A 14,946-nucleotide genomic window follows, 5' to 3' on the forward strand; every position below is an offset into this window, starting at 1 on the left:
AGAGATTAAATGACTTGGGGAAAGTCGCACGGGGAGGCAGTGGCAGAGTGAGAACTGAACCCACATCTCCTGAGCCACCGTCTAGTGCTTTAACCCCAGATCACCCTTTGTCTCTATGAAGGATTGAATGCTGCAAACAAACAAACAAACAAACAAACAAACAAACAAACAAAAAGCTATCGAAGTCCTGAACAGGCCTCACAGTCAGGGAAACCCCAGTTTTCTCTTGTTCCTGTCCAGATCAGAGCAGCACTCACAGGGATATCCTGTAGGCATCAGGAAAACATGGATGGTGGCTCGTTTAAGTGAGTTAAAATATTTTATAGGTTGCCAGGTGGCAGAGGCAGCTGCAATTGAGTCACTGTTTTCACATTGCTCACTCCACGCCATGCATTTTATCAGCATTATCTCTACTTCACCCTGAGTATCTGGGGGAATCATCAGAACTTATTCCAGAGTCAGAATACTGAATCTGTTCAATTTCGGCAACATGGCTGCATTCATAACCTTGTCGTTATCCAGGAGATGATAACCTAAGGCAGAGTTGTTCATTTCTTAAGTCATTGAGCAATGTCCTGTTTATCATACTGTGCACATCCAAAAATATCACATGCACACCAAGCTTTTTCTCCCCTAGAGCCATCTGCAGAATTCTTTGCCATTTGGGCAGCATTATTATCATCTCTGTCCCTCGAAACAGATCACAATTTATACCAGCTCCGTTGCAGGTTGCTTTATATCCTTTCCACCACATGCTCCAGCATATGTAGACGGCAGCATCCTTCATGGATTATGGCTCTCTGTTTTAATGTTTTTAACATGGCACCCAAAAGCTTTAAGGCAGATCTTTGCTGGGTATGACATTGGCATGTTTTAATGAGCTTTTTAGATTAGATCAATGATGTGGAATTGGGTTTTTTAAAGCGGTCAGCGAGGCTAATTAATCTGTTGTGTGTACAGAGTGTATTGGCTGTTTGGTGCCCCTGCTGGATTAACACTGATAGCACTTTTTGGCTACAGCCAAGATTTGAAATGATGTTAGAGAATTGTGACTCTTTCCCTGAAATGTGGCTTTCTCTCTACAATGATGCTGTCGCAGTTTCAGATCTCAAAGTCCACAGGGCTTAGCTTTTAAAAAGCTTGTTTATGAAACAATGTTAGAGGGGATGGGAGCCCATAGCGAGGGTCTGTAAAAATCCATTTTATAACACAGGTAGCCCCTGGATGCACAGAGATGGGCAACAGTGTCAGTACCTGTTTAAACATGGTTCTTTAGCTATGTGCTAACACAATTTCAAATCTCAGTGTTTAATGGGCCTAAGATGGCAACGAATGGTCTTCATTTTCTTTTCCTTTCTCCATCTCTCTTGTTCCCTTTTGTATCCATCTAGGTGTTTCTTTCTGCAAAGCAGGACAAATTAATACTCTAACTATGCTTGGCTATGGTATAAAGGGCGGAAAACGTGTGGTGTTATTAGCAGTAGTAGTATGGTGGGGTCAGATCCTCAAAGGCATTTAGGCACCTAAACTGGGAGTTAGGCACATCTGAGTCCCTGTGAAGAAGCTGAGCCATACTGCCTTTCGATCTCAGCTGAGATCAGGCCCCCTTGTGCGGCAGCGAGGTGTCGTATGTGGCCAGGTAGATATTTGTCATGGCCTCTGAGCAAGCAGGAAAGCTGTGGATTCAGGACTGTGAAAAATGTAGTGTCCTGAGTGCCGTAATTACATACCCCTGGTGTTGATGCATCTAGGTCAACAGAAGAATTCGTCTGTCGACCTGGTTATCACCTCTTGGAGAGATGGATTAACTACATTGATGAGAAAACCCCTTCCACTAATGTAGGAAGCGTCTACACTACAGCGGCATAGCTGCAGCATGGTAGGTGTGTTGCTGTAGCAGTTGCGGTAGAGACATACCCTTAGATCTTTATTTGCAGTGGGGCCAGGTTTATGGGGGCACTAGGGACAGAACGCTGGCAATTTGCACCTTCCGTGCTCTGGGTTGCAGGGAGCTGGTTCAGCCTCTGGAACAGACGAGGGCAAACCCCCTTGCTGGCCCATCCTGCTGTGGAATGGTCCCCTGCTCTGGGGTTCCATAGGCCTGAGCTATACACCATGTTGCAATCGTTTAACGATTGGTGTAGGGTTTTTTTAATGATTTAGGGCTGGTCTAAACACTGGGTTTTTTTTGTTTTTGTGCTAGTTAAATTACAACTGTTTAGAAATGGCTATAACTGACTCAATGTAACCCCTCGTGTGGGGTCAGCGTGATTTACATTTAAACTGGCTGTTTTCTCATCTAGACAAGCCCCTTGTGTCAGTGCTCACTCCGGCTCCTGCAGAAGGTCTCTGGCACCAGGGATATTCCCCCCGGGTGATCTAACTGCCTCTCTGCAGCCCCTTTGAGCTGGACAGCACAGGCCTGGATTCTCCTGAATGGAGTCACTCCAGATTGATATTGGCGTAACTTGTAGGCGGTTCATTCCATTTTTAGTTCTTCAGCAAATCTGTCGCCGTGTCATTCTGCTCTTGCTGTTTTTATCATTCCAGTTCTCTTTACAACCGGTGAAGCTGTCTGTTTGCAACGCCTGTTCTTGGAGACCCAGGCTGAGTGGCTGAATACATCCTCCCTACCTAGGCACTTCTAAATAAAGATCCTGCCATTGCTAAGTGACTTGCCCAAAATCATTCAGATAGCTGTGGCAGAGCCAGACTTTCCGGGTCCCAGTGCCTTAACCCCAAGATTTTCCCTCCTTTTGGATAAAGGGTGCATAAAATATTCTCCTTCTGATGGAGGTAAAAGGAATCACTGGCTGGCCTTCAGTGGCAGAATGATCCCCTTTACTGCCTAGTAATGATATAAAACCACAATATTTATTGAGTTCCTCACCCCCTTATGAAGATCCCAAGGTACATTAACATCCAGACTGGTGCCATTTGCAATTCCAGAAGGGTTAATAGAATAGTAGACCTTTTCCTCTCCTTCCCCTTTCTCTTTGGACTTTTAATCATTTTCTCCTTGGCTTGTTTACTCAGCTCTTTTTAGCATGTGTTGCTATGCAAAGTTGGAAGGAGCTATTTGGACAGAGGAGGTGTTTGTATATTTGAAGTTCAGCAAAATCAAGGTTTGACTTGCTAGCATTTCCTTTGCAGGAGGCTCAGCTGTCAAGGGTTGTTTTCTTTAAAAGAATGTTTTCAACAGTTTTCGCTGTCAATCCCTGCTAGAGGATCAGAAATAAAGACAGGAAAACCCTTTACGGTATAGAGCGACCTGGACAGGGGGCTTAAAAATGGCTGTGTTATTCTGAAAGTGAGGAGCCTGTTGTACTTCTTTAGAAGAGGTGTCAAATCCAGTGGTTTATTTTTGTGATAATGATTTTTATTTGTATGATACTAGCACCTAGCGATCCCAGTGGATACTGGGACCAGACACATAGTAGGTGACAGTTCCTACCCTAACGTTCTCAGTAGAGAAGACAGAAAAAGGGTGTGGGATGGACAGAGGTGAAGTGACTTGCTCCAAGTCACACTGCAGCTCAGTGGCAGATTAAGGAATGGACCCCCAGGTCCTTGGGTGCCAGCTGAGGGCCCTAGACCGTGTTGCCTCGCGATAATACCAACACTCTGTAGCTATCGTGCTTTTCGTCTGATGCTTTCCATTTTACAGATGAAGAAACTGAGGCACTGGGCAGTCGGGTGACTTGCTCAACCTCACGCAATGTGTCCGTGGCAGAATCAGGAAGAGTCAAGTTCTCCTTGTCTCTTAGTCCCCTACATGTGCTGCTTCCCTGACTCAATGAAATCGCAGGCAGATGAATGTCTACTGCTATTAGCCATGGACCAATTTGGCAGAAGCAGTTGCCTTGGAAATGGTGCTTCCTTGGGAAGAGAAAAGCAGGAGAGGGGAAAGAGACTTCAAGCCAGAAGGGGACCATCATGGTCATCTAGTCTGATCTCCTTCTCCTGTATAACACAGGCCATAGGTGAAGATATGCGAACAAGTGATTCCTGAGCCCTGCTTCAGAAGCTGCTAAGATTGCTGATAGGGGAAACCCCCATAAAGTATTTCTGCATGTTGTCGGTCATTTAATCACCCAACAACAACAACAAAAATCACAAGGTGAAATGTCATGGCAAGGAACCAGCTACCACCGAGCCAATTCATTTGCAGTTCTTGTTAATTTGGGCTGACCTTTATTCAAATGTCTACCATAAATGTATTCACAATTCAGACATTTGACTTTGTTTTGGTCGACGCTACTCTAATGTGGCTTTTTCTGCATAGCTCTCTCTTTTATGGTAATCAGATGTACTGCCAACTCTTCCCTTGCTATGTACACCAGCTAAGGGGACCAGATGCTTCTTGTTTCCTCTGAAATATATCTGAACGTTGTTTTTGTTTAGTGTTTCAGAGGGTTTGGCTAAAAGACAATATTTCATAAATATGGTCTGCCCTGCGCCCTGTTTCCCAACTTACTAATAGTTTTGGCTGCAGTTGCCATCGTGATTTGAAATCTCTCCTCATCCTCATGTAAATGAGCCCACTGCGAAAGCAGGCCGTTTAATTCCTCTCATGTGTCCTGCTTTAGTTTTCATTCCGAATCAGTCATTCCATGTGAAAGGGTAAGGGCAGCAAACAGAGCTGACTTGACAGCTTTGTTCTCAGGCACCTCGGCCAGGCGTTGGCCAATGAGGAAACTTCCTTGAAAGTCATTAATTTTGTGTCTAGCACTGACAATGAGGGGAGAAAGCCATAAAATTGCAGCAGGAGTTGGCGTGCACATTGAGCCTGGACTGCTGCAAAATCCTTGTCTCCAGCAGTGTTAATAAGCTGTGCAATTAGCCGAATGGCCTTGTGAAAGCTTTTGTAATGTGCTAAGGACCAATTTATTTTCAAAGCCTAATGCAACAGATGAGGCAAAATGCATGCATGCCCCTAGCATCTGAGTACTCACGTTAAGTATTGCACTTTTGAGCACCAATTTGCACATTCAGTTACTAGATTTGCATGTGTGGGTGCTAGTTTGCACAATACAGGTTTTGCCCTGGGTTCAGTGGGAGTTGAGGGTGCTCAGCGTGGTGCAGGATTCAGTTCAATTTTCCCATCAGTCAAATGGGGATAGTATTTACCCACCTCTGTGAAGCACTTTGGGCTGGACTCTGACTCTAGGCATAGCCTTGAGCAAGGGGTAGTGTGTAAATACTATTACCCCCGGAATAGCCCTGGGAGGCATTTAGCCTACAGACATCCACGTCCTTGTCACAATCCCTCCCCTTCTTTTGGCTTGTCCCCGGGAGATGGTGTTTTAGTGCTAGCCATCGCAGTAGATTGTTTGCTTTGGCTCACCCTGGCTAGTAAGCAGAAGGAGAGAACCTAGGGTTACCATATTTCAGCAAGCAAAAAAGAGGACGGGAGGAGCCCTGCCCTAGCTCCGCCCCTGCCCCTCCCACTTCCCGCCCCCCCAGAAACCCCAACCCTCCCCCCGTTCCTTGTCCCCTGACTGCCCCCTCCTGGGACCCCTGCCCCTAACTGCCCCCCAGGACTCCACTCCCTATCTAAGCCTCCCTGCCTCTTGTCCCCTGACTGCCCCAACCCTTATCCACACCCCCACCCCCAGACAGACCCCTGGGACTCCCACGCCCCATCCAACCACTCCCCACCCCCTGACAGCTCCCCCCAGAACTCCCAACCCATCTAAACCCCTCTGCTCCCTGTCCCCTGACTGCTCCGATCCCTCTCCCCACTCCTGCCCCCTGACAGCTCCCCCCCAGAACTCCCAAACACCCCCCCCCGTTCCTTGTCCCCTGACTGCCCCCTCCTGGGACCCCTGCTCCTAACTGCCCTCCAGAACCCCACCCCCTACCTAAGCCTCCCTGTTCCTTGTCCCCTAACTGCCCCCTCCTAAGACCCCCCCCAACTGCCCCCCAGGACCCTACCCCCTACCTGTACCCTGACTGCCCAAAACCTTATCCACTCCCCCCAAAAATCCCCCCCCTGAACTCCCGACCCCCCCCCCGTTTCTTGACTGTCCCCTCCAGAACCTCCCTGCCCCTTCTCCTGCCCCCTGGCCCCCTTACCCTGCTGCTCAGAACAGGGTGTTGGGCTCTGTGCGAGCCGGACACGTGGCTGCGCTCCCCAGCACAACACACAACCCGGTCCCTGGCCCTGCACAGTGCTGCCGGAGCCGGGCTGCAGGGGAGAGCTGCCGGCTCAGAATGCAGGGCGGAGCTCCTCTACAGCTGCTCCGGAGTCCAGCCCGTGACTTCCCTGCAGCCCTCCCAGCCGCTCGCTCTGCTCTGCCGGGGGAGGGGGGAAATCCCAGACATTTTGAGTGCTTTACAAATTCCCCCCGATGCTATTTTTAGCACAAAAAGGAGGACATGTCCGGGTAAATCCGGACGAATGGTAACCCTAAGGGAACCAAGACTCTGGCTCCAGGGAGGGAGGAAGTGGGGAAGCTGCCCCACTTAACCCTATGTGTGCAGAACCAAAAGCCAGGTAGTCCATGAAGGATATAAAGGGAGTTCTTATCCCTTCTTCCTTGGATGCATAGTCAGAGTCTAGCCCTTGGGATCTATCAATGGAAAGCACTATCTATGAATCATGTATTAGTGTATTTCCGTGTATGGAAATGCTGCTTTCGCAAGATGAAAGCCCCAGTAAACTACGAGTATTCGGTGATTAAAAAGGAATATTAGGTAGGTTTATTCTCCCTGTATTCACTCCTTGCTGAGTCTATTTGATTCTGGGTCTCTCTAAGACGTACAGTAGCCTCAGGTGGTCCTGTAGTTAAGCACTACTCAGGAAAATGAGGTTCAACTCCCAGTTTTGCCACAGTCGTTCTGTGTGACCTTGAATAAGTCACTTAATTTCTCATGCCTTGGTTCCCCAGCTGTAAAATGGGGTTAATATTTCCTCCCTGACTGTCTTGTCTATTTAAATTGCACACTCTCTGTGGCAGGGACTGTGTTTATGCAGTACCTAAGTCATTTGGGGCCTTTAGGCACTAGTGTAATAAAAATAAGAAGACGCCATGTTGGGAAAACTTGTGAAAAGTACCTAAGTGATAGGCGCCTAATTCTCATTGATTTCTAATGGGATTTAGGTGCCGAAAACATTTAGGCACTCTTGACAATTTTACACACACACCCTCCATAGCTGCTCCTATTTTTATCTCATCGCTGCTTTCACTGCTCTAATCCTCCTTTGCTCTCTCTCCTTTTCCATCTCCACTCCCCCCCCCAAATGCCTTAAAATCTTTTTATTGCCCTTTTCTTATTTTGGGTCTGATTGGGCTGTATTTCTTCTCCTGTGTCAGATTTATGAGTTGTCAAGAACTCCTGCCATATGTCTCTGACTGATGACAGATCCTCCCCCCGTCCCCCCCCTGCCCCCAATCAGATTCACTGCCGTTCTTCAGGTCCTTTAATATTGTAATACTGAGACTATAGCTTTTATTTTCTTTCGGCTTTGGTCCTTCCGTAGAACTTTCAGGTATTTGATAATATTTCCCCCCACCCCCAACGTACACTGTGATCTGCAGCTGTTCTCTTGAACTATTTTGCAGTGGATTTGTTCGTTGCGTATGACTGGGGGAGAAAGAAGGGGGGGGGGAAGCAAAGCATTACTGATGAATTTAGTTTTCCATAGGCTCAGACAATTCTTCAAAACTTGACAGGGATTGACGTTTTTTTCTTCAAAGCCATGATTTGCTGTGGAATTGTTGTGTTTTTTATTAACATACTAGCAGAGAGTGCTTAAAATGGTTGGCTTTGCAGATCCCTAACTTCTTTCTTTAAGAAATGCATCTTATGCTTACATTTTTTCCTCTCTGTGTCAGCGGGGGAGGGATGGGGACTCTTTCTCCCCCTCAATTATACACAGACTCTGCTTAAATCATCCTGATTTCTCTCTGAGGTAGCAAGACTTTGGCTTTTAGAAGCTTGCCACACCAGAAGTTAATAAAGCTTCCCCACTGAAAAGGATAGAAGCGCCATTGTGCTTGGGATTTCGTTGAAGAATGCCGGATTATTGCCGACATATAAAGGGCTCCCCCGCGCTGTTAAGCACACTGGATGTCTTCCTAAAACATGGTTTTGAAATTCAATTGGCAATCGCTGTCCTTGAAGGGGGCTAAAGGGCTCACCACCTCTGTCCCGTATTGCTCGACGATTGCAGTGGGCCGTCTCCTGGATGCTCTCCAAGAGTCTAGGGGAGCAAGAAGGAGATGGGACTGAAATCAGCATAATGAACTCCAGCATGGGTCCTGGAGCACTGGCTGCTTCCACTAGAGTTAAAGGAGTATCTCCAGCCGTTGGCGCAGTGGACAAAGGCACAGGCCACTGGCTCTAAACAAAAAACCCACTAACTGATAGTAGTAGTAGTAAGCTCTTATCCTTTATCTGAATCTGCTGCTAGACATGAGGGGCAGGGGGGATGACAAACATAGCCAGCACGTGACATGTTTCATGTGCTCTTGCAAGAACAGGACAAGTGTAACTTCTCTCAATCATCAATAGGACTGTCCCAAAACACTGTAACATCACTATTGTGAGTTGTAGTGGTTTGGATCATAAATGTAGTAATAAAGTTTCTGTCCTCAGTTACGCTATTATAACACCACTGAAGTCTGTAAGCAGAATCTGTAAGTAAGAGTGCATGGTACAATGTACTTAAGTGGCATTCTTCATCTGTAGATACCACAGTGCTGTATAAAGTAGCTCGCTACAGATGGGGGACCTTAGGCACAGAGAACTCATGTGACTTGTTCCAAGTCACCCATCGGGTAAGTGGTAGCACCAAGAATAGAACATATGTGTCCAAACCTATGAAAGTTTAACTATTGTTTTCACTGGGAACAGGAGAGTGCTTGGAGGCCGACTGGGCATGACCTATAGGCAGAATGTAGCTCTCTGGCCCAAAGCCAACTGTACACTACAAACCTTCGCCGGCCTGGGCTGAAGAGGTGTGATCTGTGACCGACACATAGATGAAGTTATACTGGCCAAAGTGCACTTTTACCAGCGTAGTTTATTTTACTTTGGAGGGGGAAGGGGAGGAGGCTGGCTGTAATAAGCTATGCCAGCAAAAGCACAGTTTGGGCCAGTATAAGCTGCATCCATAGAATCATAGAATATCAGGGTTGGAAGGGACCTCAGGAGGTCATCTAGTCCAACCCCCTGCTCAAAGCAGGGCCAATCCCCAGACAGATTTTTATCCCAGTTCCCTAAATGGCCCCCTCAAGGATTGAACTCACAACCCTTGGTTTAGCAGGCCAATGCTCAAACCACTGAGCTATCCCTCCCCAAAATAAATTAATGGAGATATCCTATCTCCTAGAACTGGAAGGGACTTTGAAAGGTCATCAAGTCCAGCCCCCTGCCTTCACTAGCAGGACCAAGTACTGATTTTGCCCCAGCTCCCTAAGTGGCCCCCTCAAGGATTGAACTCACAACCCTAAGTTTAGCAGGCCAATGCTCAAACCTCAAGGGGGGAGGGATAGCTCAGTGGTTTGAGCATTGGCCTGCTTAAACCCAGGGTTGTGAGTTCAATCCTTGAGGGGGGGATTTGGGGCAAAATCAGTACTTGGTCCTGCTAGTGAAGGCAGGGGGCTGGACTCGATGACCTTTCAACAAGGTCCTTTCCAGTTCTAGGAGATGGGATATCCACACTAGGGGCATTTTGCTGGCATAGTATCCCCGTAGAGTTATACCAGCAAAGCCTTCCCAGTGTGGGCCTGGCCTGAGTGTCCTTAAGTGACAGTGGGGGAAATTCACCCTGGGGAAGAGGGACACTAGGCCTATGCACTTGTTATGTGCCACTTACACCTCAAAATAGGGCTTAAGATGGACGGGTGTGATGCACAGATCTCGTGCTGGCCCTCTGCACACGGATGAAGTTCATCTCTGTGCCTACGCGGCGTTACCTAATGGGCTCATTTCACCTCTGGAGGAAATGGTTGAGACCCGACCCCTTTGGCTGGTGGTGAATTTGGCATGGCCAATTTACCGTCTGCATTATGATACCTCGCTACAACCAGGTAAGTCAATGATGAAGTGACAGCTCAGAATTTTCAACAAAGCATTGTCAAGGTCAGACGCTCGGTATTTTTTTATGGTCTAGTTCCTTGGTATTTTTATGATATTATTAAAAATGAAATTGAGCTTCCCATGGAAGACCTACTGTTATTTGAAATGCCTATGCATCTGTGCACGCTACTGAACATTTAGTGCATGGTAGCAGGGTCCACGTGGCCACCTAATGCGCGGCTAGCTAGCACGTTGAAGTCACACCACAGCTTGCTATGAGCTAAGTCTCCGTATAAACAAGCCCTTACAACAGCTTGATGTGAACAGCTTGTGTCTTGAGATGGGTGTTCACATTTTCCAGGTGCCTTTCACTTGCCACAGGTGCCATAGGAAAGAAAACAGAGGACAATATTAGTGTCTCCGCACTGAGCCCAAAATGATGTAGGTGCCCGAATGTTAAGCACCTATGTAAGTGGCTTGGAAATCAATGGGAGCGGTTTGTTGCAGCACCGTGACAAGTTATTTAGGGGCTTAAATGTGGCTTTCAGGGGCAGCTTTAGGCAGCTAATTGTGAACCTTTTGGCTAAAATTCATTCTGCAGTGATGTTTAGAGTTAGCCTAAGAAAACATATCTCCTGTGTATCTCCTTCTCTTCGAATGTCTGCTTCCTTTTTTGTTGCTGCTGCTTGGCTGTACTAATGTAGGGGATAAAATGGTTATTACAGAGATCAAGGAAAAAACAAACAAAAAACCTGGCAGATCAAGGGATGGCTGCAAACAAATGGGCAGCCTATAAAGAAGCCAGAACATTGGGGGGAGGCCTGGGGGTGGGAGAGTCTCAGTTACAGTGAGGAGTGATAGGATGAGAGGCTGCTGGGGGTAAAGGAGCCTGCTTTGTTCTTGGATGTTGTACAAGGCTTGTTTTCTGACACAGCCTGTTAAGCAATCAACAAGATCAGAGACTTAACCCAATCAGGCAGCATAAAAAAAGAAATCTCTCTCCCCCCCTTCCCCTTGACGCATATGGGAGTGATTAGCCAGGTGGCAAAAGAAAACTCCAAGGATAGACATGAAAGCTTCAGCAAACCCAGGGATTCATGCCTGCTTTAAAAAAAAAAGGGGTTGAAATTCCAATTAAATATCATAGCAAGTCACTTGGTTTTGCTATGCCCTATGGCCTGGTCTACAGTGGGGGGGGGGGAAACAGTAAGACTTCCCTGGTAGCTACAACTGCCGGGGAGCAACTATGGTGGGTGCACTAGTGTGAACAGGAGTCACAGTCATCAACAGTTGTTGTTATTATCGTGGTAGCATCTAAAGACCTTGCCCCCAGCAGGTCCTACTGGAGCCGCTACCTACGGTTCTTCCCCTTGGGAGCTGTAACCAATAATGAATTCAGAGACCTAAAATAGCCTTCTTAAAACAAAGTATTCTTTATTCTTAACAATAGGAAAAAGGCAAAGCATAAGTCAAGAGTTTTGTTTAAAAAAAAAATAAAAAAATCTATATGTCTATCTTATTGACCTGCCTTGCGGTCTGGGTGCTGCTAGTCTGCCTCTCAACAGCCTCTGCCTCAGTCTTACTTCCTGTCCTTAGAATCATAGACTATCAGGATTGGAAGGGACTTTAGGAGGTCATCTAGTCCAACCCCCTGCTCAAAGCAGGACCAATCCCCCAACTAAATCATCCCAGCCAGGGCTTTATCAAGCCGGGCCTTAAAAACCTCTAAGGAAGGAGATTCCACCACCTCCCTAGGTAACCCATTCCAGTGCTTCACCACCCTCCTAGTGAAAAAGTTTTTCCTAATATCCTAAACCTCCCCCACTGCAACTTGAGACCATTGCTCCTTTTTCTGCCATCTGGTACCACTGAGAACAGCCTAGCTCCATCCTCTTTGGAACCCCCTTTCAGGTAGTTGAAAACAGCTATCAAATCCCCCTAGGGTGACCAGACATCCCGATTTTATCGGGACTGTCCCAATATTTCCTTGTTTGTCCCGCGTCCCGACCGACGTGCGGTCGGGACACTGGACAAACAAGGAAATGTGCCGGAGCCTGGAGCCCGGAAGTGCTCGCACCCCCCCCGCCCCCCGCCCCGACTCCACCCCCTCCTCCCCCGATTGGCTCCCTCCCCGAATCCCCGCCTCTTCCCCAGGCTCACCATTCCTCCTCCCTCCGCAAGCGCTGGAGGGAGGCCTGGGAGACTCAGAGGAAGCGCGGGGCCGGGGTGAGTAAGAGTCCGGCCTGGCCCTGAGCAGGCAGGACTCAGTTGGGTGGTAGGGAGAGGAGGGGGGCGGCCCGCGGGGCTGTTCTCTCCCCCCCCCCCCCCCCCGGGCAGTGGCACTCGGGAGCAGCCGCTGCTGCAGCTCCCACTGCCGTGGGGGGAGGAAGCGGCCATGGCGCTCCGCGGCTGCGGCTCTGGCGCCCCCGAACTCCCCCGAGCCTGGGCCTGTTGCGGGGACCCAGCAGCGCGCACGCTGCAACCAGCCCCTGGCCAGTCGCGTCTGGGCTGCTGCCCAGGTGGTGCTATCCCGCGGCGGCCCCGGGGCAGAGGCATCGGCCGCCCAGCCCCGTTCGTTCCCCTGCGGGACCCGAGCGGGACGGGGGGGGCTGGGGTCTGCTGCCCCCACTCCGGGGCCGCCGCGGGATTGCACCAGCTGGGCAGCAGCCCAGACGCGACTGGCCAGGGGCTGGGCACAGCGTGCGCACTGCTGGGTCCCCACAGCAGGCCCCAGCTCGAGGGGTTCAGGGGCGCCAGAGCCGCAGCCGCTGAGCTTGGCCATCGGCCGCTTCCTCCCCCCAGGGCAGTGGGAGCTGCAGCAGCGGCTGCTCCCGAGTCCCACTGCCCGGGGGTGAGAACAGCCACCGCCTGGCCCCGCGAGCCGCCCCCCTCCTCTCCCTACCGCCCGACTGAGTCCTGCCTGCACTCGGGGCCAGGCCGGACTCTCACTCACCCTGGCCCCGTGCTTCCCCTCCGTCTCCTGGGCCCCTCCAGCACTTGTGGAGGAAGGGTGGTTGTTTTTTTTTGCCTCGCCCCCCCCACCACGCCCCCCCCCCCCCGGCGTCACCCTCCCCCACTCCCCCCGCGTCCCGATATTTGACTTGGGTGATCTGGTCACCCTAAATCCCCCCTCACTCTTCTCTTCTGCAGACTAAACAATCCCAGTTCCCTCAGCCTCTCCTCATAACTCATGTGCTCCAGCCCCCTCATCATTTTTGTTGCCCTCCGTTGGACTCTTTCCAATTTTTCCACATCCTTCTTGTAGCATGGGGCCCAAAACTGGACACAATACTCCAGATGAGGCCTCACCAATGTCAAATAGAGGGGAATGATCACGTCCCTCGATCTGCTGGCAATGCTCCTGCTTATACAGCCCAAAATGCCATTATCCTTTTTGGCAACAAGGGCACACTGTTGACTCATATCCAGCTTCTCATCCACTGTAACCCCTAGGTCCCCTTCAGGGACTTCCTTTTTAAACCAGCCAATGGTCTTGGTTCTGTCCTGTGCCTGGTGATACCAGCTGAGTGATCGAGATACACTTCAAAGCTGAGGGCTCTGCATTGTGTCTTATCTCTTGAAAAGTTTGCCAGGAAGGGATGTGAATATTGGGACCCATCCTCACTTTCTGGGTGCAAATCCTGGCAAATCAGCTAGTGAATGAACACACGCTATACGTACAGAGAACATAATGATCCAGTCAAGATACTGTAGTTCTAAATTGTTACAGACACTGTAACAGGAGAGCCAGGTGAAGGCTTAAGTTAGCAGTTACAGTGGTCTGAGTCACCATTTTTCGGAGTCTTTCCCAAGCACAGGGATGGCATGACATAGCACAAGCTATGTGTGTGTATGGGATAGCTGGGAATCGTGAAGGTGGGTGTTACTGTAGCTATAAGACCCATGATCTCAAAGGTAGGTCATGGCTAATTGGTGCAGAGCCTTGGAGGACTTCCATGCCTGTGCGACATTCTAACTCCTGCTTACAAGAGTCTGTCTACACTTGAGTTTAACTCCAATTAATGGAGTGCCAGTTAACTCAAGTGGTTTACTAGAGCACAATGAAGGCAGCCAGCAGCTATTACTCGGGGCTTTGCCTACAGATGTAGGTGCCTAAGAATAAACATTTGTGGGTTGTCCAGACTAGACCCACATATTAGATAACTCGGTTCATTAGCAATCACTTAACTTGAGTTAAGGAACTTGATTGGAGACAAACCCTTAGATTACATAGGGGTAAAAAAAACCTCCACCCACCTCTGTCCCATCTCCTCTGGCGTTCCTGTTGTTGGTCTCATAGGCAGGACTGTGACTTCACCAGTAGTGTTAATGGTAGGTATTTTTTGGCATAAAAGCCAGTATAGCCATAATGTATTTGTTTAATTCATTTGAATATTTGATAGAAGAAGTGCCCGGGTGACAAGAAACTAATTAAAAATCAGAAAGACAAGATCTTAGGGGAGAGAAAGTGAATAAGCAGGGGAGAGCCACAGGCTGCGCTACCTGCTCCTGCCAGTAATTAATTAATTACTAATCCATTCATTAGTTCAGACCTGGAGTTGGGTCCCCGTCTCCTCACTGTCCCCCCTCATTCCTTCGAGAATGTGTTTTATTTAAAAATTCCTCATTGAAACAAAACTCAGAGCATTTTTTTTTTTTAAACAAAAAAGCATGTTAGATTGGAATCGGCTCTTGCATGTGTTCTGGAGTGGCTGGAGCCCAGTCTCTCAGCAATCTGAAAATGGGGAAATCTATTGCATTAGGCCTTTGATTACTCTTGTATCACAATAAAAGCCTCCTCCCCGCCACTTCCCTGTCACTTGCAGATGGTGTCAGGATTAGGCTGTGGTACATCATCATTGTTCTCCAGAGTGCAAACACAACAGAAAAGGGGCATCACCTGGTTTCAAACCTCCA

This window comes from Malaclemys terrapin, chromosome 11, assembly GCF_027887155.1.
Source record: "Malaclemys terrapin pileata isolate rMalTer1 chromosome 11, rMalTer1.hap1, whole genome shotgun sequence".
Classification (NCBI taxonomy): Eukaryota; Metazoa; Chordata; order Testudines; family Emydidae; genus Malaclemys; species Malaclemys terrapin.